Source organism: Triturus cristatus, chromosome 10, assembly GCF_964204655.1.
Source record: "Triturus cristatus chromosome 10, aTriCri1.1, whole genome shotgun sequence".
Classification (NCBI taxonomy): Eukaryota; Metazoa; Chordata; class Amphibia; order Caudata; family Salamandridae; genus Triturus; species Triturus cristatus.
The window spans coordinates 586,373,602-586,395,625 of NC_140593.1; the positions used below are offsets into that span (position 1 = coordinate 586,373,602).

Sequence of the window (22,024 nt, forward strand, 5' to 3'; positions counted from 1 at the left end):
CAGATCTGCTCCAGGAGGTATGTTCTTTGTAAGGCATGTCTTATTTGAGTGTAGCGATACTGCTCCATTCCCGCCATCTGATACATTTCTTGTAGCTGTGCAAAGGAAACCACCATACTTTTTCCATAAGACGCCAACTTTGGAAATGCCTATGAGATCCCACCCTGTGAAACCCTTGCACATGCGCAATTTGACGAGTCTCAGGGAGTCCCACAGTGGTGTGTGCCGAGTTATTACCCCCTCTCATCCCAGTGCTCGCTGCGCTGTGTACCAGATTTGCACAGTGTGGGCCGTGGGTCTAGCATGTTTTTCTTGTGCTTATCGTACAGTGCCTCCAGGGTACCATTCACACCTAACATGAGCCTGTCCAGGCGCAGAGCTGGTTCATCCTGTGGGGCGTGCAGCCACATATTGATCACTATAAGCTGGGATGCCCAGTAATATAACTATGTTGGGCAGGGCGATGCCGCTATCGTACCAACTGCGAGTTAGTTTACTCAAAGCTATTCGATTAGGTTTTTCCTCCCATAGGAGATGGCCCACCTCCGCCTCGATGGCTTTAAAATATGAGTCAGGAACCGGTGTGGGGGTATTTTGTAATACATATAGGAACCTAGGGAGGGCCATCATCTTGAACAATGCCGCTCTCCCCAGTAATGTCAATGTGAGTGATTGCCAGTTTTTAACATCATTCTTCAGCCTCCGCAGCGGTGGGAGCAGATTACATTCCATGAATTGTTCGTGGTGGGGCGTGATATATATACCCAGATATTTAAAACCGGTCTGTGTTATCTGTATCTCCACTCCCCGGGGTAGGATTGGGGGAGGGCCCTGAAGTGTATACAACATAGATTTGGCCCAGTTGATGGTGTAGCCGGAGACCCTTCCATAGGACGCGCAAATGTCGAGTAAACAATTAATGGACCGTCTGGGATGTGTCAGGTATAATAAAATGTCGTCGGCGTAAAGGGAGATACGGTCCTCCCATCCCTCTGCCCACCTCAGTCCCTGAATCACTGGGTCTCTCCTTATCCACGCCACTAGCGGCTCCAATGCCAGGGCGAACAGAAGCGGGGAGAGGGGACAGCCCTGTCTGGTTCCCCGCCCCAACAAAAAGTACTCTGACAGGCGCCCATTGACCGTCACCTGCGCCAGTGGCTGTGCGTAGAGCAGCTGTATCCAGGCACAAAATTTGGGTCCAAAGCCCAAGTGTCGCAACACCGCAAAGGTCAAAGGCCATAATGGCATCTAGGGAGAGTATCACCACTTCCTCTTGGATATATGGCCCCCTAGCCAAAACCCAGTGTAATCTTCTGAGGCATAAAACCGGATTGGTCTGGGTGTATGAGTGTCACGAGGTGGGGCTGCATCCTAGTTGCTAATGCCTTGGCCAGTATTTTCACCTCCACGTTAAGGAGTGAAATTGGTCAATATGAGTTGCACTCCTGGGGGGGGGGGGTTTACCAGGCTGTTGTAATAATCGTCGCCACCCTTTGATCACAGGGGAGAGAGCCCGCCACTAGGCTGGCCTGGTACATTCGTAGCAGGTGTGGTACCAGAGTGTCCGCCTCCCCTTTGAACAACTCCACTGGGATACCATTGGGCCCCAGTGCTTTCCCTGATTTCAGTCCCCTAATAGCAGCCGCGATTTCTTCTCTTGTGAGGTCCGCCTCTAGTAATTGTACATCCTGCGGTGTAAGTTTAGGGATAAGTATGTCCCTTAGAAAATTCAAGTTTTCCTCTACCGTTGTAGTGGCCACAAAAGTGTATACGGCTTCATAGTGGCGTGCAAACGCCTTAACGATGTCATTAGGGTCTGTTATCGTTTCCCCACTATCTGATTGGAGTTGTGCAACCCACCGGCTGGCCCCTTCTTTTTTTTTGTAACCACGCTAGCAATTTGACAGCCTTGTCACCCACTTCATACATCTTGTGCTGAGTCTTCGTGATGCATGCCTTAGCTTCCTCACATACATGATCCCTGTAGGCTTGCTTAGCGAGACTAAGGGTGTGGGTAGTGTCCTCGTTGGGATTCGCAGTGTGGGCGCCCTCCACAAGATCCACCGCCTGTTCTAATGTCAATACCTGCTGAGTCATGTCACGTTTGTGGGCCGTGACCACAGAGACGGCCTGGCCGCGTATGACCGTCTTGTACGCCTCCCAGAGTGTGACTGGGGAGGCCACTGAATATTAATTCTCCTGAAAGTATTGGTTTGTGGTCCTATGTATACCCTTACGAAGGATTGGTACCTTGAGGTCCCCGGGGTGAATGGGGAAAATACGTTTCCGTCCCATGAGGTGTGGTGCATACAATAGTAGTATAGGGGAGTGATTCGAGATTCCCCTAGGGAGGGGTGTAATGTCTCGTATAGCGCCCAGGCCTGTCGGTGTTGTGAGGAATAGATCTATCCATGAGAGACTGTTTTGTGCGCCTGAGTGGTACGTATACTGATGGTCTGTTGGGTGTCGCATGCACCAGATATCCACCAAGCCCATCGCCTCAGTGAAGTCTCGTAGGATCGATGTGCATGCTACCGTCCCCCTTGATGGGCGTCTGTCCGTTACATCATCCATTGTGGCGTTAAAATCTCCCCCTATTACAAGTTCTCCGGGGGGCAGGTCTAGCAGAAATTTGCCCAGAGCTGGGAAAGCAAGTGTGTAAAGTGCCGGCAGTATGTACACTGAAACAAAATTATACACCTTCCCCTTCCGCGGACATGAGGCCGCCGCAAAGCGCCCCTGGTCATCCGTCCATGACCCATTCACTATTACAGGGCAGCTCTTTCTGATCAGAGTCCCGACTCCTCGAGATCCAGATGTAAACTCAGAGTGAGTCACCATCTTAAACCCCCATCTATCCAGTGCTTTAACAGCAGTGCCCACCAGGTGGGTTTCTTGTAAAAGGCAGACTAACGGGCCGCGCCTCCTGAGATATTGCAACACTAGACCCCGTTTTATCTTATTCCAGAGCCCATTCACATTCCAGGATATTATGGTCAATGGCATGCCCTGCGCACGTGCGTGATCTAATTGGGAGCTTGTGGTCCCAGATGGCATAGTCTAAAGAATTGCGTTGGCGTAGCTGGATAGTGGGCTTGAAACTGCGGATTAGTAAGCGTATGGGGTACCGGTCGTGTGACTAACTCTACCTGTTGTATTTGCACTTGTGTGTGTATATAGCGAAAGAAACATTCATGAACAAAAACCAAAAAAAAGAACAAATTCCCCCCACCACCCCCCTCCCTGCTCCCCTGCCAGATGGAACCCCAACTACCCGCCACCCCAACATTGCAGAGTGCTTCATTCCCATTAACCAGTACTTGCGTGCGAAGGGAGGAAGTCCGGGAAGCGCCTCTGTCGTTCCCCTGCCTGAAGACAATGAAATTGAAAAAGTACAAATTTTAGCTCATCGGAGCAGATGTAGAGCTGTGGTGCGCCGTTTCAGGTTGGCGTCCTGGACGACCATTTGCCTGGGTCCTTAGACTCCCTTTAAGTAGACTTTACCCAGAGCGGCGTCAGCTCGCCAATGCCAACCCAACTGTGCGAGGTGGCTTAGATGTTACATTGCAGCCGCTGTACTTGAGGAAGCCCCTTCTTCGTCCTCTCGCCTGTTGTCTCGATCGCAGTCTTCTCCGAGCCTCTGTCGAGCTCTCGCTATCCGTCGTGGTCCCCCCCACACGTCTCCAGCCCTCGAGTCATTCCTGGGCCTCCTCCGGTGCGTCAAAAAAACATGTTTTCCCGTCTGCTACCACACGTAGTTTAGCAGGAAACAGCATGGAGTGTGGCAACTCCCTGCTTCGGAGTTCTTTTTTAATCTCGAGGAAGCTGTGGCACCGTTTTGAGACTGCTGCTGTGTAATCTGGAAAGAATGAGACCACCGAGTTCTGTATGCGTAGCGGTGGGGCCACCCGCACCGTCTGTAGTATAGCGTCTCTATCCCGGAAATTAAAGATGCAGGCCAGACCCCCGGCTTAGGTCTACCTCCGGCCACTATGCGCTCTTTACACTGAGAAAAAGGTTGAAAGCCCCCTGGGCTGAATTCTATTTTTTATAAGGTCTTCAATGTAGAGATCCATTGCCGGGCCACCCTCGCTCTCCGGAACACCCGTAATTCTCACGTTATTGCACCGGGAGCGCCCCTCCTGATCGTCTAGTTTGGCCGCCATGCTCTTATTCTCGGCCTCCAATTGACTGACCTTCTTTAGCAGGGTAGTGGTATCATTAGTGAGGGATGTCGTTACTTTCTCGACCTCTATAACCCTGGCGGTCATTTTTTGAAAGTCTGCCCTGAGGAAGGAAACGTCAGATGAAATTGACCCCGCCGTTGTTTGGACCTTGTTAAGGGCAGACATGAGATCTTCCAGTGTAATCTTGGCCTGACCCTCTGGCGGCGAGTTTGTCGTTCTGGCAGGGCTGGGAAGTCCTTAGTATATGCATATTTGTCGAGCTTGACCTGGGGGGGGGGGGTCGTAGGTGGACCTTTGCCCCCCCCATTTGTAGCCAACAATCAGGTCATAAGCAGGTACTCCCCGCCGCCTGTCTTCGTGCCACATGCGGCCTGTCTGTTTTCCCCGCCGTGTCTTCGTGATGGGTGGCCGGAAAGGAGGTCCGCCGCGTCAGGCGCAGGTCGCCCAGCCACAGGGAGATGTGTGCGCCGCCGATTTCTGCCCCCGATACCGTTTGAGGGTCCACGGGACTCCAGTCTCCTCACTTCCCTGCTCCTGACCCTCTGAGTGTATCGCAGCCGCAGGCACCTTTGATGGGGTCACAGGACCAATACAGTGCCGCACTCCATCCGCCCCAAGCAGACGAGTTATTTTACCAATGACACTGCAGCTGCTGCCCAGCCCGACCGTCAACAGTGTCCATCCAATACCTTAAATCCTCACCGGGGCCCTCCCGATGTGCCCCCGCTCCAGAACCGCTCACTATGTGCTGGGGTTATCTGCTGATGGCGATCAGCGCCCGTTCGCCCAAACATGCGCCCCGCCTCAGTGCCTCATCATCGCCGAGTGCCTCGCAGTCTCGCCGGGCCTCCTCATTAATCGAGGACCCGGCTTCAGTCGTCCGTTTAGGCCTCAATGACGATGTGTCACAGGAAGGTGATGCAGCTTCGGCACCAGGAGCATGGGCCGCCACCCGAGCTCCGGTGCCGGTCCAAGGCCTCCAGGCACCACCAGTGGGACCCATGCCGCAGGTCTCCTGCCAGAACAGATTTTGTTCCTGACCTCCCGAGACTGTAGGCCTTCACCTCTGCGGGACAGGAACTCCTCTTTGGTGGTAGGCTGGTAAGAATCAATCAGCCAGCACACTAGTAGCCGGTAGGTTTTCAGGGGGCACTTCTGAGGTGCCCTCTGGGTGAATGTATTAATAAGTCCATCCATGGAATCAGTGTGGGCTTATTAATTAAAGATATTTGATACAAAACATCTTTGATAACAGCAAAGCCATTATGTAGCTGGAGAACTTGTTTCAGTGTCCAACAAATGTACTCCCCCCCCCCCCCCCCATAGTTTTATATAGCGCAAACTTGATCAGAAGATATCAGAGCGCTTTACATGAGCACCAGTTGCGTTACACAAGGACATGTAGGTACGGGGACATTAAGTGATTTGCCCAGAATCACAGGATGTTGAGCGCCATTGCCGAGACTCAAACCAGGTTTCCCAGATTTGAGATCAACCGCCCTAGCCGTTAGGCTACATCCTCTTCTAAAATGGATACCCTGGTCACTTCTACTGACTAACTGAATTGCCCAGCACAGGGAATATCTGCTCATGCAGTTAGTCCTACACATGCAGTATAGTGCACCCTACCTTGGGGCTGTAAGGCCTGCTGTAGGGGTGACTTACCTATACTGCAATGTCTTCAGGCATGGCATACAGGGTTGTGTGCCAGTTAGTGTTTTCACTTTTGTCAGCACCAAGACATGCAGCCTGCAATTGTAGTCTGCATAGGTTCAGTGAGGGATCCCTTAGAGTGGCACAACTCATGGGGCAGCCTTTAGGAGCCCTCTTTAGTACCCCACGCCCTAGGTACCAATGGTACCATTTACTAGGGGCTTAAAGAGGGTGCTAAAGGTATTGCCAATTAGGGTACAATTGCACAGTTTAGGGAAATAGATCTGGCACTGGGGACCTGGTTAGCAGGAGTGCAGTGCACTTTGTCAAAATTGCAGCAAATACCATGCAAAAAGTGGGAGTGAACATAACAAAATAGGGCACTTTCCTACAGTAACCAGTTCATATTTGGGGTCTTTGGAATTGTAATTAAACATCTTCTCTTATGGTAAAGTCAGATTTTAAATTAGAATTTTGAAAATGTCACTTTTAGAAAGTTGGTATTTTCCGGCCTTATCCATTTAGTGCCTGTGGCCTGTCTCTGGGTCACATGACTGGCTGTAGTTGGCAGTTTAGCTTTGTGTATTCCTCCTAGAGAACCACACACAATATAGAACTTAGGTATGCCTGGTTGTGCCATCACAAGCAGGATAGGAGGAAGGAGCTGGGCACAGCCCTACTTGCACTTGAATAGGCTGCGTCCTGTCTCCACAGAACAGGAAAGGTAGGAGGATACCTGGGGACTTCAAAGGGAAACCTCCAGAAGCCCTTCCCCCCCCCCCCCCACTTCAAAAGGCACAACAGGTATCAATACTGGGCCTCAGACACCACCACTTCAGTACTCTTTTAAACCTGTGGATACTCTGCCAGGAAAGAGGACTGCTGTGCTGCTGAAAGGACTGCCACTCTGCTGGAATCATAAGCTGAAGGAGCCTTCTTTCCTGGATGAGAAGGACTAAACCTGCATATGCTGAACCACCCAGGACCTCAGAGTGACTCCAAGGGCTAGTTGGCTGGCCTCCTCACTTGAACCTCAGGGACAGAAGGCTCCAATAACCTTGAACCCAGCACCTGGGCTCAGCCATCTGTAAGGCTACCCTGCCAAGTCATGCAACCCTAGTGCTGGACCCCTGGAGGTGGGCCCAAGGTGCTTTACAAGCACCTGTGGATCTAGCAGTACCAACCAGTACCAGCATCTCCCCTGCTACGTAGCCCAACCCCCAACTGAACAGACGCATTGCCACTGCTGCGTGGATCGGTCACAAAGAAATACAGCATGACGAATATTTGGCGCAGGCCTTTGCATCCCTCCGATGAGAGCAGCCTTGACGACCTCAGAACCGACACAGCGCCCCAACTGCACAACACATCCTCGATGCCAGACTTCGCATCTCAAGCAGTCATCAGCAGGATCCTCGACGACGACACATCCCCTTGCACTGCAGTCTCGCTGTATCTCAAAACAGACACATTGCTTCACCTGTGCGACATAACTGACACAGACCCTCGCAACGCTCCTCAAACGAGAAATTTGAGAGGTTGGCTTGTGTCTCATCCTGACCAGGATTATGGTTGCTGCTTGACCACAGCTAACACCAAAGTCAACAAACAACCCAATGTCTAACACCTATAATATGGAGTCTTTTGTTCCTCATTATACTTTGAAATGATTTGTGTATTTTAAAACTCCTTGGGTTTAAATGCTACAGAAACACAAATTTGCATTGTGCCTTACACAGGACAAGGCACAAAGCATTCCATTACTAAAGAGGTGGACTGCAGAGGGTAAACATCTCCATATTTAGTGGCTTGTGAGACTTGAGTATTCCATTACCAAGAGCTCTCAATTTGTATTGTAAGTACCCTACTCCAATATGCACGGTACATGGGATTATGGGAATACTGGTGCCATAATTACTATTTCAAGCAGGCATTACCACCCTCAGACCAAGTTAAATCGGAATTTGGGTGGCTGGAATGTGAATTAACATGAATGATCCACATAAAGCTGGCTCCTTCTCGCATTTTTAATCATGTATTCAACTGTGTTTTCGCACACAGATTCCTCTAGCGTTTAAACCCAATAAACTCAGGCAAAATAGTTAAGGAGGCACCTCTTATGGAGATATCGCACCTCTCATCTCAAAAGCAGGCCTTTAATGTGGTGGAATACACGTGGCATGTGCGTGCACACACAAAACACATGTGAAGGGAATGTATGGCAGCAGCAACACAGCATCAATCTTAAAATGTGTTCCTATTTCATTTGAATGAAAAAGATCATTTCCAGTATTCACAGGGTTTGGCATGAAGACCAGGGGTTAGGATTGAGTGAATGTAGGAGCACAATCATTCCAACTACTAAACAGAAAGGAGGGCAAGGGCGAAGACTAAATAAAGTACTGGGCTAAGTATGTTTCGGTCAAGAGCTTGCCACACAGCTTTAATGAACTATGGGGACATCTGTTTTACCATTTCTTCAACAAATCAATGGATATTTTTAGGCGTCAACTTTATAACAAATTTAAAAGATTTCAAAATAAAAACTGCATGGCAACACAACGGTTTGTGTGTGTGTAATTGATTGATTTCTGCTCACACATGTAACAAAGAATTCACATGGTGGAGGGAGGCATAGTAACATTTTAAACGCTGTGGTCTCTCTAGCTTTCGGACCCTACAAAATAAAACATTCAAAACGTTCAGATAAAGTACTCTAATAAGTGAAAATGTTTTGCAAGTACTATTCTCTCTTAAGTTCAAGTCCTCCTTCTAGATGTGTGCCTCGTATCTGACATGGAATATTAGACCTTCCTAAGAACAATTTCTAAAATGGATCCAGCATTTATATTGTGATATATATATATATATACACACACACACATATACATATACACACAGACGTGTATATATACATACATGTGTGTTTTTTTTCCCACTGGAAAAAAACAAAGGTTAAAGTAATAATATAGTTAGGTGAATTCGTCAGTGACCACATTAAAGTTTTGAACTAAAAAAAAAAAAAGTAACACAGATACTCGCCAGTTATATAGTTAGCAGCGCCAACTCCAATTTGTGCCCCGACCACACACTGCTTATGAACTCAGACATGACATCACTCATTGACAAGTTCAATCACATCGCTGATAACATCTCAAATTACATCATTGCAAATATGCAATTATGGTTCAATTCATTTCAGCAGTTTTTGCTGTAGCTGTGTCTAAAGAAGTCTATGGAAAACGCATGGAGATTTTACGTTTTGGGACCCCCCCCCCTTTCTTCTTGGCCCCTGCAGGATGGATCACCCCAACACTTTCCAGGAAGGAACTGAGGTGAATGATATTTTTTTCTGGGAAGGTTTTGTGGAGTTTCATCAACCGGGGCCCAAAGGCATTAGCAAACCAAAAATTGCTCAGTCTATGTAAAACAGACCTAACTACCTGGTGGCCGCGGCGCAGAATGAGGTGGCTGCGCAGCGTGGAAGCTCAGACAGACGTTGCCCTAACCTACTTCTAAGATGAGGTCCATGCCACTATCCGTCACCATCGGTGCTGGGAAGATTCCCCAAAAGAGAAAGGTCAGGGGAACCCTACACACTAACGGAACCAGGGTAATGGTTATATAAGGGGAAACAACAGTTCCTGTGGACTCATAAAAAATGATTCAAGCAATATAATTTGCACAATCGCAATAAAAAGAGGGTAGAATAATGTCAGAGGGCAAGGAACCAACACATTTGTACAATTATGACTTGTTTTATAAACACAACAGATTATATACATTGTTTAAATTTACAATAGAACAGATATTGGTGCACTGTGTCCCAAAGTGAAAAATGGAACCTAATCGTAAGTGACAGGGTGTATATTTATAAACAAGGTTTCCATAAATCTTAAAAGGCGACCATTCTTGTATAATTTCTTTGTAAACAGTAACTGTATATAATATGCGCTGGGCAATGGTTCGCTCTTTCAGCTTGTCGACGGCGTTTCCACCCTCTATCAGTACGGGGTCTCCTCAGGACTAGTGATGCAGGGACATCTGGATTGCTTAATGCACAGCCTTGTGAACTAGTGATGTGCCACAATGCACTGTGTAGGTCTGGATGATATTCTGTGCGCAAAGAATCACAGCATCTGTATTCCCAAGCTGCGTGAGTCAGCTTCAAGGTCATTGTACCGTCCTTGAAGCCGACTCGCGCAGCTGGGGAATACAGATGCTGTGATTCATCGCACACAGAAATCATCCAGACCTACACAGTGCATTGTCACTGTTTCCAGAACTTACCAGGGATTAACCATACCGCTATGGCTATAGCGAGTTGATGTAAAGAGCCGGTTGCCAAACCGTACCCCTGACTGCCAGCCTTTCCTCACACTGAGTACCTGGACGGGTCCTCGTGAGTAATACCCTTTCACTTCTCATTTGTGGCACATCACTAGTTCACAAGGCTGCGCATTAAGCAATTAGGTTCCATTTTTCACTTTGGGACACAGTGCACAAATATCTGTTCTATTTTAAATTTAAACAATGTATATAATAAGTCTGTTGTGTTTATAAAACAAGTCATAATTGTACAAATGTGTTGGTGGTTCCTTGCCCTCTGACATTATTCTACCCTCTTTTTATTGCGATTGTGCAAATTATATTGCTTGAATCATTTTTTATGAGTCCACGGGAACAATTATTTCCCATTATATGGGAAGATTCCCCAGACATCATAGGCAAGCGCTCTCTGCCCCAACAGAGGGAGCTCTAGCGAGGCGGGGAGGAGCTGTAGCCCGGAGAAGCGCTGACCGGCCTTTATCTGCAGCCTACGCTGGCACTTCCACAGCCTTGCCTGCAGAAGGCACACTGCCCGACCTGCAACCCTGCCCAATAACAGTCAGCGACTATCCTCCTTGGGGTTAACCATTGGCGACTTGACCGCACCATCTGCTGCCGGCTCCGACCAGACTGCGGGGTAGCAGTCTGCCTCTCTCCTGCGATTCACCTGCAGGTGACCAAAGTCGTGTGGGCTTTCCTCCTTACACAGGGTCGGCGCCCCTCCTGGCCGAACAGCAGTGCAGTGAGGCCTCATACACCTATTGGGGCTGCACCTGGGACACCATCGGTGGCCAGGACTGCTGAGAGCAGAGAGGGCGCTGCCCGTCATTAACACCTTCAGCCTATTAAGGTAACAGTCGGCCTGAGGTGTCCCCGGAGGCCCAGCGGTGACAGGGGCTGTGGATGAGCCTGCGGAGCCGGCCGCTGGGCAGTGTTGGTTCGACCTAGTTGCCTTCTTCACTCAAACTGCCTAATTCCCCCTCTTCCCCTCTCTTATGGCCTGGCATATTACTACGATCCTCTGGGGTCAGCGGGATGTGAGGTAGACACTCCAGACACTGCTCAATTCTGTGACTAGCACTTTCACTCTGTCCCTGCCCTCTCTGTGTCAGCCACCATGCAGCAATTTGAGGACCTTACTTCATTCTAATGCTGGATGTCTGGGCCTACATGTGTTAAACCATCGCTCACTTTCTGGGACTTATGAGCCCTCGCCTGTCTCATTTGGCACCCGATGGACTAGTGCGAGCCTGAGTGTTGCGTCCCCCATCCCCACCAACCTCTCCTGTCTGAACCTTTGATTCAACGCCACTCTCTGACACCATCACCTTACTCCTACAACACGATTTCCCCTACCTGTTTAGGTTGCTTAGGCTGTTCTTGCCGCATCGCTCCACCTCTCCATCTGGGGGCTCAGTACTGGACTCTTCTTGCTGCCCTCCTCAGCTGCTGCCCAGACTGTCCACCTCCATATTACACTACATCATTTGGGGTGATATGCATCGCTGGTGCCTTGATTTGTGCCCTTGCAGCAGCAGTTGTGGAGAGACTTCTTAGGGGCACACAACCATATGGTACGTATTAGTTTAGCTCCTGAGGGCTACGCGTTGCCCTGTGGCCCGCTCCGTCACCGTGGACTCTGGAAAGTCTTTGCCGACACCATCTGGAACATAATTCTTCAATCCCCCATCCCACCGGGAGTCCTCCCCCATTTACCTTCCAGGCCATCCTTATCGTCTCGGAGGCGTTCGCACATACTGCCCAGCACTGAAGGCTCCTCTGGGTGACACTAACCCGCTCTCCATCCAAACCTGGGGTCAGACTCCCCACAACTCCATTTTACAGGCTATGGTTCATGGGGATCCTAAATAGAGAGGTCTCAATTTTGAAAAGCCGAAAACCTCTGAAGCCGCACAACCTCCATCTATGGCAGAACGTATAGTCACAGGCGGTTCTGGTCCGGACCAGCTGGCTGGCACAGAAGCAATTATGGCTGAACTTAGAGCAGGCTTTTGGGCCATTGATGGTCAGTTTGAAACACTTGCGAGAAGACTTGACATAAAGGCCAAACCCCTCGACTGCAACGAAAATAGACTACAGGCCGCCGAGGGGAGTGTGTCAGACTTGGGGAATGGGGCCGCGCAAACTATGAAGCGATTGGAGCGCATGGAAAAGCTATTCAAATCCGTAGCCATGAAGAACAAGGATTTAGAGGCGAGGGACAAGCACAATAACCGAGACATATTGGGGCTGCCTGAATCCACTAATATTGGTTGCCACGATCTCTGTCGAAGGGCTGCTGACGGACCTCTTGGGCAAGCAAAACTTTGCTTCCACATTCGCTCACTCGGGCCTCGCCCAAAACCAGGCTGCCTTCCAAAGCCTATAATTGCTCACCTACTGAACTCTGGAGACAGCGATGTCTACTTGTGACTGGCCCTCAAAATGGTCCCTTACAATGGCAAGGTTCCACCATCTCCCTGACTTAACCACTGTGGTCCAAGAGCCATGCCGGAAGGTTACAAATGTCAAATACACTCTCTGAAAACTGAGATTCCGCTATGGAATGGTCTACCCAGCAATCCTCAGGGTCGAAGTCAACGGTTGGCCGCAATTCTATGACACCCCAGCTGCAGCGCAGGCCTTCTGCAAACAACAATCTGGTGAACGATCATCCTCCTGTCACTCCACCTGGGACAGGTCCCCTCTGGATATTCGTTCGAGCGCCAGTGCTGATCTCTTGCTCATGGGCTGACAGCTATGTTACCCCTCATCCTCTACCCGTTTTACACAGATGTCTACGAACTTCACCTCAGCCTTTAGTCATGCTCATATGCACTCTCCGACTTTACTTGGCAGTCTAGCAGGATCTTGCTCACCCCCCTGTATACTGATCCCATTTTACATGGGTGTATGCTGTAGCATTGTCAATCCCTAGTGGTGCACACAAATATGTTCACTGAATTGTTGTTGTGTTTAAATGGTGTGATTTCTTTGGGTCAGTGCCGGGCATTACTGAACCTGGTGGGGGTGGTGAGTGGTTATTGCGAAAGTCTGACACGCTGCTTGTTCTCCTCATTGCCCTAATGTGAACACTGGTCGCTGCCCATCCATATTTTCCATTTCCAATTGTACTAGCTTATGGTCCGTACCCACAGACTGGCAACTCGTACATATCCGAACTGAGCAGGGATGCACAGATTACCTCCAATGAGGGTATCCTTGATACCCTACTCCATTATATTTGTCACCTTTACACTACCTATCTATCAAGGGATACCTCTGCCCAAGCGGTTTACCTTGACAAGGTGTCTATAATCTGGCTCCACAATCACCCAGCGTCAATTCCTTAGCGAATCTTTATCCTGTGAGGAAATTATACAGGCAATCAAGTCCCTAGACGGCTCCAAGATCCCTGGCCTTGATGGCTATACAAGCGAATTCTATAAGCATTTCAAACATATACTTATGCTGCATCTGCTCACGGTCTATGAGGAATCCCTCCTAAATCGGGCGTTCTTGCCACCATCTATGCGCAGAGCTGTCAAAACCCTACTTCCTAAACAGAGCAAACATCCCTTACACTGTGGCTCTTATAGACCTTTGTCGCTCCTAAATTTGAATGATAAAATTACGAGGGGTACCGGTCAGGGCTGCCCATTGTCAACCTCACTTTCTATAATTGCAATGGACCCACTGGTCCGACATCTTCATATGCACCACCGCCACTGCGGCTTTGAACTTAAAACTGGCCCCTTCCTCATCTCATTCCATGCATTGACATCTTACTCTTCATCAGTCACCTGGAGGAAAACGTAACCCTAATTTTACACAAAAGTCCACAATTTGGGATCCATTCCAGTCTTTTGATCAACTGGTCCACATCGGCCTTTCTTCCCATGACCCCCACTTCCACACAGACCCTTTGTGCCTTCCCATTAACCTGGTGCGATAGGTCAGTTAAATATCTAGGCATCCTACTTCACCCCGACAAGGAACAGGTTGTGTGGCTAAATTAAGGTCTTGCCATCAACACACTAGCAACACAAATTGATCGATAGATTCACCTGCCTCTTTCGATGGCTGGCAGGATCGCAATAATAACAAGCATTTACAATGCAATGGTCTCGGCATTGTTAAAGTTAGAGCTATTGGCATTGCTCATGATATTATTGTTTAAGTCAAGTTAGCGCTATATAGAAACTGCCCAAAAAAGTGACGCGTCAGCAGCTGCTGCTCTCAGAACTACTCACCTCGGATGAAGATTCTAAACCGCCATTTTCAGCGTTCCACTGAAATCTAGAAGCTTCCGGGTTCACAGACGGCTGATGATCACGCGCAAGGTTTAGCTGGACAGGACGCTTACAAGGGCGGAGGTTCACCGCAATACGGAATCGTAAGGTGCGCATCAGAGGAGCAGGGACCCTTCCCATTTTCGCGGGTTGCTGGGCAACTGCCACGAGGGCGAGATGTGTGTCGACTTCCCGGTCTGTGGAAAGCCGATGCGTGCAGGTCGGTGCACAGTGGACGAGTTTAGCTAAAAGTAGCTACTTAGGAGGTGGATTCAGAACCCATCTAACCCCCACTGCGTGTTTAAGCCTCGTCTTACACTTAGTAGACTCAGGATCCTGGGCGGACATGCACAATACCGCGACCAGAAACAGGAACAAAGTCCACAGTGGGCTTCGGCTCGATCAACTGTGCGCCCGTCCTGTGACCGAGGGAGAAGCCGTGAGACCTGAACCAAAGCACTCCCCGCCAACAAAAGGACACGAATAGCATTCTCCAAAGCCACCTATTTTTTTTTGTGCATATTTATATAGCGCAAACTCGACCCGAAGGATCAACAAGCGCAGCCTTCGGTAGCCGAGACCTAATAAACACAAGAACGTACCTGTAAAAAAAAAAAAAAAAAAAAAAAAAAAAAAAAAAAAAAAGAAAAGACACGCCCACCAATGTAAAAGGGACGGGGCTTAAAAAAGAGAAAGAAGCGAAAAAACACACCCCCGAATCCGAAAAAGACCGAGACCTAAAAATGGTGATCCTTCCCAGATGCTTCCATCTGTTCCTTTACATTCCCATACCACTTAACAATCAATAAATTCTTCCTTACTCTACGCAGCTTACTCCTCAAACTTATTTGGGCGAGTCGGCAACCTCGCTCCCATAGAAGAGATGCAGGTTTAGAGTACCTAATTTCCAGCTTAATTACCTGGATGCACAATGCCAATACTCCCATCATTGGTACCATGCTGATGCTTGACTGCTATATACCAAAACTCAGGGTGGACCTTGCTGCGCCCACGCCACTTACCTCCATACTTCCAAAAGGGATCCCGTTGGACACCAAGGATGTTCAAATGCTTTCAACCACCAGTTAGGCATGGAGGAAACTTCAACAACTCTTGGGAGGGACCCTCCTCTATTCTCCTGCCTTAAAATTGGCAAATAACCTGCCACTTCCCATAACCTGTGAAACTCTGGTGAAATGCACGTGGTCATGATATGTTCTCCACACTTTTGGCGACCTCTTCCCAGAGGGACATGCACTACCACACGCCACAGATCCATGCATTAATGATGCTTCACTCATGGATCGTTTCATTATGACCACATACACAATGCACGGAGGACTATTATACTGACATCTGATAACGCCAGATGAGTTCCCTTAACAAACGTTAGTGATTAATGATTCCAATGGGGATCAATTAGTATCCAAACTGTATCGTGCCAGTATTGCACTGCTCCCAACTCATGATGTAAAACTCAGATCCTATTGGGAACGTAATCTGGGGCGAACTATAACCGATAAAATGTGGGCAGCACACGGTGCCTAAACTCAAATGATGTCACTCAACCATCTCCAAAAACTTCTTTTTAAATTGCTACGCCATGCCTAGAAAAAATCCACAATGACCAATCTCGCTCCTCAGATTGTCCTAAATGCCACACCCCAGGAGCAGACTTTCACCACATGACATGGACTTGTAGATACATAGCACACTATTGGGGTGAGATTTTTTCCCCAATTATCTCAAATGCTGGAGACTGACCTGGACGTTGATCTCCTAAATACCCTGCTGGGGTACATTCAGGATTTCCCCAAAAGCACTAGATGGTTCACCGATGTGGTGTTGCTCCTGGCCAAACGTTAAGTTGAAATACACTGGGGTAAGCACCTGCCTCGCATCAAAAACCCATACAGCCACTCACACTGTCAGTCATCCATAGAGCTACTCCTACACCTACTCACTCAGCAATGGTCAATCACACAGCCACTTACTCACCTATACAGGTGCATACCACACCAAATCATTTATTCATACAGATACTAACACATACTCCCCTATACAGTCACTGACACAAGCACACACAATCACTCACACATACATTCACTTATATACTCCAAATCTCACCTATACTGCCTTTCACTTATGCAGTTACTCATCCATATACCACTGATACAAACATTCACTCACCGACATTGATACGCACACTCACTCATCCCTACAGCCCCTCACAGATGCACTCACAAACCCATACAGCCACTGACTCACTCATCCATGAGGCAGTCAGTCACACACACCCTCACCCACCTACACAGACACTCATACACCTATACAGGCACTCAGACAACCAATAAAAACCCATACAGCCACTCATGTACCTACTCACCAACCCAGACAGCCACTTACACACCAACTGACAGACAGATAGACATTTACACAAATTAATCATTCACCTATACATTCACTGAGACACGTATAATCACTCATTTATATTGTTTATCACGCATCCACTCATCTGTACAGGCACTCATACACCCACCGATTCATCAATACACATTGGTGAATATATATTTAACACTCATAATTTCTTCAGAAACATTAAGTGATGTCATCGTGAGGTCAGTGACCATGTCATGAGTGAGGCAATATCTGCATTGTGGGGGCGCGAGTTCTAGTTAGCTCAGCTAACTAGAACTGCTTAATTTCTCTGGTTTTGTACGAGTGAAATGTCAACCTAATATAACGTCACTGTAAACTTTGTTTTTTTCACTATATATCACTATGAAGCCCATATACGTTCAGTGCATTCTTTATAAAACAGTTATACATAAAATCCTTAAGTAGACTGAGAAGCTGAAAACAGTGACAACAAAATTAAAAATTGTTACATTTCAAACTGGTCATATGTATAATGCTTTATACTAAACTAACAACATCTTCACTGTGCTTAGGAAAACAGGAGGGAACTGGAAATGAAAGGAGAAGGAGGCGTGACAGGATGAACTTTCCCAAAACGCTTGCATTTTACAGGACAGTGCAATTAGGTGCTGTTGTCGAGAACACTGAAGCAGGAGAGACTAGGAGGGAACAACAGTGTGATGGAGAAATCAGGCAAGTGAGCGGTGGACAAACATCTGATGCGGGTATAGTTATAACAACAGTCTCACAGAGTTGGAAATCATAGTACAGTGTAGAAGGGACACGGTGGCAGCCAGAGAGCATTAAAAACGGGGCTACAGTGGCTCCTGTCACATCTTTCATGCAGACTCTGTCAAATCGATACATTTACCTTCAGCCCTACAGCTAGAGAGAGATGGCGGGACAGAGGGCATAGAATGAGAAAATAAGTTGAATGCTTACATAGAGTTACTGTGTACAGTAACCTATGAAGCAAGAGCACATATTGCGATGCATTACTAAAAGCCAAGGCGGCAAATGATGTGTCTAGCCACAAGATATCTTAGTTCACCCGTTTCACTACCTTTCACAATAAAAAATACTTTACTTATTTTGCAGCACGGTCTTTCAAATGCAAATGGAGTGTCCATCTCTGAAAACATTGTTCACCATCATACTAGTGGGGCTCTTAGGAGACAGACTCCCACTTCTCTGCAATTCATAGTAGCAAGTTTACAGTAATACAGTCTGCAAATAACACCCATACGCAACTATCATTTTAAAGGTTAAAAATAAGCTCTGTGTCCCCATTTAACAGGAACAAAAGGCATTTAATAGTGTCTTTACACAGCATTGATAAAAATAATACTGACTCTGTTTAAGTAGATACTTTAACAGTTATCACGATAAACAAATTCTGTCTAACAGCATTTGCATCAGAATTTTTTTGCAGGACAGTTGAGTCAGTTATCCTGCTATCAGATCTCTTATATTTTGCTCAAGCTTGGCAACTCCTGCCATGGAAACTTTCCGCTGCTAACAAAGAAATCTATCATTACTACCTTTCCCTAAACAGAAGGTTCATTTACAGTTTCATAAATGCTCAGCACTGGGAATGACAAATGTGTTATTGTATAGCTTGACGGTTATTGGGCACAAAATGGTACACTGCCAGACTCTGCTGAGTTCAGTTAAGGAAAGAGTTTCACTTTTCTAACAAAACAAGTATTATGCTATATGCTGGTTATATAGATAAATCTACATTGGCATTCAATGCTGTAGGCTATTTAGATGGTAAGTTTCCAAAATGGACGTGAGGTGTCCTTCAGACGGAACTCTTTTTGAATGTACGAGGTCTACCTTCTGCAGTGGCCCCTCAACTAAAAGCCAGTATGTGAAAGCCAAAGGCCATTACACCTGATCTCAGTGGTTCTGACCTCAGTGTTTGTTTGAAGAAAGGCACCATTCTTAATGAGGGCGTGCTGAAAAACTGTGTATAATGCCATTATCAATAGACCCCAAACTGTAACCCCAAAAGTGTGTTACTAGGCTGGTAAATGGCCAAGTATAAACACTTTGTAATGCCTGCTCCCAGGACGACTAACGGTTGTACAATTCAGGCACAGTTTTACACAAGCCATAATGGACTCCAGTTACCATTCTGCAAGCAATCTATGAAGAGAGTGGTCTTTAAAGTTATTAAGAGTTAATTGTCTGATATTTCAAGTTCTCTCCCTCTCAAGAACAGATACACACACCAACCTCTCTTAGAAACAGTCAACAAACTGTAATCTGACACATGAACGTTAGAAAGCCAAGAATACAAATTCCAGGAAAGCTACTTACCTCTGACAAAATTTCTTGAATGTTGGCACGTGTTTATATACGGAGCTAGAAAATCCCTTCTGTTTGACGAGATCTTCAACTACAGGAAGAACCCATGTCTTCTCCTTATTCTAAACCTAGTTTTCTCCCTTCAATATATGAACAATGATGTGCCTATGCTTTTGCTAAACCCTTTACATAGGTTTCCCATTGTTCAAGCTTTAAAAACCACACAAATGTTTACCAAGAGCAATCTAAGTAGTTATATATCACGAGAGCATTGTTATTTTCAATGATGGTAAGTGTGTTTCTGCAAGACACCAGGCTTACAGAACACATTGCTTTTCTGGGCTTTGATACATTAATGTATAATGCAAAATGAAGAATTAATGTTCATCCGAGTGACCATCTTTAAACACATTAAGTTCATTTTGGCAGGTTTTCATTCATCAGTAATAACTTTATTGTAGGAGACTGTCAATAAAAATGTAAACCATATAATAACATCACCCTCCTCCAATGTTGACAGGTAGAAAATCCACAAACCTTAGTCAAAAACATTGCCTACTCATGTTAGGGCTATGTATTATCAAGTCCGTGCTTGGCACTCAATAGTGAATTTGGTCACCTGCTTATATAGTTGAATTTAAAGCATTAGGGTTGATATTTGTGAAGTACATACCTCAATAGTCTATATCTTTTTAGTTATACATTTGAATGTGGAGCAACAACAACAAAAAATCTCATGACTGACCTGCTGCATTGTAGGCAAGATTGACTTCCTTAAAGCCAAATATTTATGGGATAGTGGCAATTCATCTGATCACACCTTAAAATTATCAAATACGATCAGCTGGTCATTTTCAAATGTAGAGGTTACTAACAAAAGTAATTGCAGTCTGAATTACAGATGACTAATATGAAGGACAATTATGGTCATCCAAGGACTATACAGTTAAACAAAAAGCATCTGAGGTACATGAATGTCAAAGCATAGTAACAATTTAGCAAACAACAATATGGTTTAGACAACTGCCGAAATAGGTTATGTATCTGGGAGGGAAAAACAACAACATGCATAGAACAACGTTTCGCAGCAGCGCAGACAAGAGTAGAACCAGCAAATATTATGATGCAGTCTGAGATTGTTATTGGTGGTGACGTGCGCAAGACAAAAAAAGATGTCGAACAGCAAAGCAGTGAATATTGCTGTCTGTTAAACTTTTGGGAAGTAGTTTGTGCTGCTATAGCAATATCATAGCCTATATAATCTTCTCAAAAGTGTACATTATATGCATTACATGCCAACAATTGTACGCCAAAAGTTCCTTAATAACATTACTGAGGAAATGTTTAGAGGCGACGTATGGAAGCTCATAAGTGTCTTTTAAAGCCAGAATAGAAGCTTAATCTTTTTCATTGGGACTTGTCAAAGTTGCATCGATCATATCTAGAAAGTCCGGTAGAATAATCTGCGGATTTAAACAATGTTTATTTCAGCAGGACGAACTCTGTCAGCCGGTTAAAATTCCCCTTTCACTCAGACGGAGGGTGGTCAAATTATTAGGGTTGTTGCATCTACTCATCAAGACCCCTGACTTTTGGGCCCAAACCATTCTCTAACAAATAAAATAAAGACTATAGGTACACACTTGCCCTTCACCCACAAGTAAATACAGTGGTTAAAAGGAACGGACCGTCAAACATGCCAATTCTTAAAAGCCTTATCGTTGCTCCAAATAAATCAATGAATGGAACCAACCAGACAATTGGTCATTACATGCATGGATTATTGTACTATAATCAATATGGTTCTTCCTAAAAACCTCTTGGACACAAGTGTGCCAAGTCCAAAAGCCCTAGTCATACTAATAAATGTCCACTCCAACAGCAAAAAAATCTTAGCAATCAAAGATTTCACCTCACCCACAGCAGCCACAGACAATATTACCCCATCACAAGACCTGTGCAACAACCTTGCATACTTTTTCTGCAGCAAGATCACAACCATATAGTGAAACTTTGCCCAACAACCAGACCCCTTGAACCTCACCAGAAGCCTCCCAGTGATGAACGAAGACAACGCAATAACCACATTGGATGCCATCAGCACAGAGCAAAATCACAGCAATCATGAAGACTATACACTCCAGGGCCGGACTGACCATAGCGGGCACCAGGCATTTTCCAGGTGGGCCGGAAGGGTGGGAGACAGTTTTGAGTCGGTGGGGGCTGTTTTTGTTACTAGGGGCCGGTTTTGCATCAGTGCTCCAATATCGTCCCCCTGTAACAAAAGCGCAGCATACTGTTTCTCATCAATTTTTGACCACTTCCTCCCCACCCCTGGCTCAACGTAATTTCCAGGGTCAGTTTGTGTTCCAAGGCCACCCCCGATCCCATCACACCTTCAAACAAAGAATCGACCCCCATCAGTGAGGTATTTATTACCATCCTCAACACCTCCCTCAGTACAGCAACCTTTCCTGAACCATGGAATTAAGCAGCGGTCAAAAGCCTCCAAAAGAATCCCTCGGCCAACCGGAGCAAACTACCAACCGATATCCCTCCTTACGTACTCTACAAAGTCCTGGAAAAAGCCATCAACAAGCGCCTCTCTGGCCACCTCACCAAATACCAGCTTCTCGACACCACTTTATCAGGATTCAGACCCAACCACATCATGGAAACCACCCACATTGCAGCAAAGGGATGACATCAGGAAGATCCTCGACAAAGGGGAAAATCACATGCTCCTCACCAATTCTACTTCAAAAGGAATTAGGGCCAACAGAAGTGAAGGTTCAAGTTGAAGAATGCACTGAGTGAATAAGAGAAAAACTT

The 22,024-nt window shown here is 46.6% G+C and overlaps 1 protein-coding gene across 1 annotated transcript in view; it reads right to left on the bottom strand.

The window, feature by feature from the left end:
* The window catches only part of RSL1D1 (ribosomal L1 domain containing 1), a 203,938-nt gene that overhangs the window by 165,614 nt on the left and 16,300 nt on the right, over positions 1-22,024 (bottom strand). The window lies entirely within an intron of this gene.